Genomic DNA, 4,905 nt, shown 5'->3' with positions numbered 1-4,905 from the left:
TTGGCCACCTCTGTGCCTGACCCAACATTGTACTTTTATAACCGGAACTAACGATTTGTATCGTTGTGGTCTTTAGTTTGCAATGAGATACGGAAACCGCAAGTAGTATAGTATAGTAGCTTCTTTGCCGGAGCTTGGCGCTCGCTTCTAGCCATTAAGATTTCCTCGTATTTACACTTAGGAAGCACATCGAAAAGTAATTGTCCATGTTGCCTTTCGCATCAAGGCAGCGATAGAAAATAATTTCACCCAGAAAGTGGTGAAAACCCCAATCAAAAATTGCCAAGTAGTTCAGTGCGTGTTCCCAAATAACTATTTGGACTGTTTGTTCCACTAAATTGATGTTGGAGCCCACAGTATGGTTACCAATGTCGAGATGTTTTGATGGATAACATTTCTGGTTATACTACAATAAACAACAGTGTCATTTAATTATACTGTCCAAATATTATGTACGGCAATGGGTTTTAAACGGAGACATAACGCAGCACATAATTGTGCTGTGGATGATTATGACACTTTTTGTTCAAAAGAACGTTTTATCCACCCGAAAATATGATCAAAAATGGTGTCCTGCGGTAAACAAAAATAAGAAAGCAAGGCGTAATTTTTTTAGTTTTCAAGAAAATTTTTGAAATTTAACATTAGAATTAGGATGCTTGCAATGATTGATTAAAATTAACTTCTCTTCCTGATTGTGTAATACATATATGTAGGTAAACTTGATTTATTATTGTTATCCCAAATATAAACATAACTTACGAAAAATTTTGCTGCTAAATTCTACAAGGTAATTTATTATTCGCATTATTTCGCATTTCGCCTACAACTTGCAGGCTTTATCAGTGTCTGTTCCAAAACAATAGAATTTAACCGGAAATAAAGTTTCGTCTTTTCTTTCTTTATCAAGCTAATGTTGTCATAGGAAAGTCATACTAACCAATCAGCTTCAGTCAAAACAACGAACACATCATTGAGTCACATTCATCTATAATCACACCAGTTTCCACATCGCAGCCTCCGTCTGTTTATGCCACAGGAAAGGTTAGGATCAAGAACACTCGCCCCCCAGGGGGTTTGTTGTGATGCGATGGACTTGCTTTTTACCACACCGCAACGAACACGATGTATCCGGACTGGAGCTTCAGTACGAAACTAACGATGTGAAACAGAAAAAACTCCTCCCAATTTCTTAATAATTCAATCTAATAACTCTAGGAACAGTATCATTCTGCAGCTTTTATTTTTCTCGATGCAGGCTCTCAACGACAGGATAACTTGTTTTTCATTTTTCTTTGCACACAACGCATTGGGGTGGTTAATCGAGCTGTCAAACACCCCAACTCACAGCCCAGATGTTGGGCGAGGATTGCGAAAAGCCAATTTTGCGACGGTTCCAATTCCAATGCACGGGTGTTACTATTTTCGAAAGTTTCTTGTTCAAAATTGTTTCCGAAAGCAAGCAACACAGTAATTTCACTCTTCCAATGTTAAACACTAGCTTATTTTTCATCAGCAGCAGTGACTATAGTAACGCGCGGTATGCACCTGGCATGTGTTTTCAGGCCGATTTTCTTGTTTGTTCCTATGCGAAGGACATGTCGCGGAAAACTGAGAGCAAATCTTGCCAACAGCGACATAAATACAGCTGCAATGTGGAGAAAAACGTGCAGGACTCAGCATGCGGGTATACAAAGGAACTTTGTTGTACGCACTAACACAAATATAAATTCCTACAGTGGCGGACGAACTGAAGGTGCACTTCATTAAAACTGCTAATCTCTTGCGCAATTTCGTGTTTACTAGACATCATTTTCCATATATTTTACGATATTTTCAAAGTGTACTCGAACAAATATTGTACACTAAATCAAAAAGTTAGATTATAAATAATTTACAAAACAAACAAATGAAGCTTCGTACTATGCTCAGAAAAAACTGTCTACCAAAGTTTGAAGTATTTAGAAAAAAAACCGCTTTTAAATGACTTCGATCAAAATTCATCTGTTTCAAAGTTGAAAATGGTTTCAAAATTTCTGTGAAAACGGACCTTCAGCCGGATTGGTTGGATCTATGCCCGTCATATTTAATTTATTTTTATTTGACACATTTTTTCTAATTTTCAGAAAAAAATAAATTCTTATGTTTTATTTCGTATCATTATGTATAACAACTTTTTTCATTTTCGATATTGGCTTATACTGGTCAATTTAATTTGTAGTTCTTACTAGGGAGTAAATGAGTTTTTGTGAAGACCGAACATTGGAAGAACTGGGAAAAATGATATACAAACTGTGAAAAATAATTAACTGACCAGGTGGGATATTATGTATAACTTTTTTTTAAACCTTTAAAGCTCAGTGCGAGATAACAATGGCAATCTTTGATAGTACAGAAAGTCGGTTTTCGGTCAAATTAAAAAATCAATAATTTTATATAACAAGTATGTATTATATTCGCAGTATAAAACCAAAACACCAAAACCTTTAATAGTTCGCAGGATACATTTCTATCTGTCTATCGAAACATTGATACGCAGAAAAGGGCCGTTGGCTGATAAGCACACTTGCAGCAGAACGTGCGTGCAAACAGTGTGACACAGGAAACCCGGTGAAGCGTCACGTAACGCATGCGCTCCTTCTTCCAGCATCTCTCAATGGCGATGCTGCGAGTTACACGCACATTTGATGTTTGGCGTTATAGAACTGTCAAACCAGCAATCCATCAATTCGTAACTGCAGTTGTACTATGGGCGGTACCAGTGAAACTTTTCCAAAAATCTTACCAAAATTTTGGGAAAGTGCACTTTAATATATGGTTTAATATAGTATAATTTATGTCTTAATTGTTACCTTTTATACTGTTATACTATACTAAATATATTGTAATTGTATTGATGATCAGTCAAAGGTTGGTATGGCACTTACAATCCATAAATTTTCTCCACTTAAGGGGACATGAACGACTGAAAAATTTTGAAGAAATCAATTTTTTTTTTCAGATTTTTTTTCTGCACTTTTTTTCTGGCTGTGTTATCTTTACAAACCTCAAAAGTTATAAAAGTCTTTGCCAAGCTACTACCAACAAAACAAAACAAAAAGTTTGTTCCAATACGTTGTGTAGTTTCTGAGAAAAAAGTACATAAAGTTTGAAAACCGTGGTTTTCCAGGAGCGGCGTTTTATTCCACCGAAGTTGTTTCACGCCGCACTGGAATGCTAATGTGTATGATCGTTTTTCGGCCACTCACCGTGATCGGATCATCAACTTTAGTATCAAAATAAGCGGGAAAGACTGCAGAATCTAAATCTGAAATAAAAAAATAATGATTTTTTTAAAATTTTTTGGTCGTTTATGTCCCCTTAAAACAGAGTGACTTTAGAAAATACAGAAACACAGTGGATAGCTAACTTAGTATCATTACAGACATTATTTCTACAGTGAAAATGCCATTCCACAAGGACCTGTGTTTTTTTTGGTATGCCAGAAGGGCATTGGGTTAAAATGCCACTGCGACAGTCTTAATGATCGTCTTTTATCGCAGCCCCCGATTGCTGTACATAGTTTACGGACTGCTCATGCTCATTGATGGAGTTGAACTAGATAGTTGTAATTCTATGACCCAGCTTGGCATCATATGGTTAATAAAATCAGTAACCTTTTTGGGATTTAGATTCCATACTTGATATAAGTAAGAGGAAAGTAAGAAGGAAAGTTCCGAAGAAGTTGTGCCTTGATAATGCAAGAGTCCCGCAATTGCGGAGTTTCAAAAGCAGCAGGTATCGAATGATACCATACCGATATTCTTTAAATGATAAAGAGCAGGGCAGTGTCCGGTTAGGAGTCCCGTGATTGTGCGTAGTTCACAACGAGTTAAATTCAGTAATTTTTATCTACTGCAGGATAACTTTGATTACCGAAATCGTGACCGACGTATCTCCCGATGATGCTGTGATTTCTCTGCTCGAAAGCACTGCTTGAATGTCTAGCTCATTGTAGTGTGGTCGATTCCTTTTTGACAGAGTCCCGTATTGATTGATGTGAAGGACGTGTTAACGGAAGCGCCTTCAATATCAAGAAAAGCACAAAGAGCCGTCTCGTGATATTTGAGCGATTTCTCAGTTAACGTCACTAAGCAGTGCGGTGCAGCATGGAGCAGCAGGAGAGTTTTTAAAAACTCATTGCGGATGTAATTATCCGTAATTCTCTCCATCGACTTATTAAGGAAGCGTTGAAGTCACACTTAACGGTCTGAAAGTCTTAGACATGGTTTTGTCTTTTTTTATCAGCCTTAGAACATTACCTTTACTTTCCGCCAAATCTCCGGGATATGTCCCTAAGCGAAACTGGCTCCAAGGAGGTTGATGAGCTTGGACATTATAATACTGTTGGAGACGTGGACATGCCTACTGTCGGAGATGTCGACATTCGTAATATCGTTACGGCCAAGCACTATGGTCACAGTGACAGCTGTCATCAGTTGATGCTCGCCAGGACGTTCCCGTTTACCGCGAAAATGAGACTCTGAGACTATAGTCTTCCCAGTTAGACGTGATTTAGGTCCTATTGAACAGACGCCTAGCCTTCCGGTGGAGATTGCTAATCCAAGTAACAATTCCAAGTTTTATTACGTTCGTATAGTGGTTTTCATGACCAATTTCCTAAGACCGCCAATAAAACTATGAGATCCACCAGAACTTACTGATGTCCGCTATAAAACTGCTTTCTGAACAAGTTGCCCACTCCACAGAATGTTTTCATAGCCTCTATAAGAATTAGGTTATAAAATCAAGTGGTCGTATTACGGTCTGCTAAAAGCAGCAATAAAACCGATTAAGCTTTCGCTGCTTGACAGCCACCGCCATAATTTAAGCAGCACTCAGCTGTTCTTTGGTGAACCTCCGACA

The sequence above is a fragment of the Sabethes cyaneus genome, chromosome 3 (assembly GCF_943734655.1).
Source record: "Sabethes cyaneus chromosome 3, idSabCyanKW18_F2, whole genome shotgun sequence".
In the NCBI taxonomy this organism is placed as follows: domain Eukaryota; kingdom Metazoa; phylum Arthropoda; class Insecta; order Diptera; family Culicidae; genus Sabethes; species Sabethes cyaneus.
Note: the sequence above shows the minus strand (reverse complement) of the source record.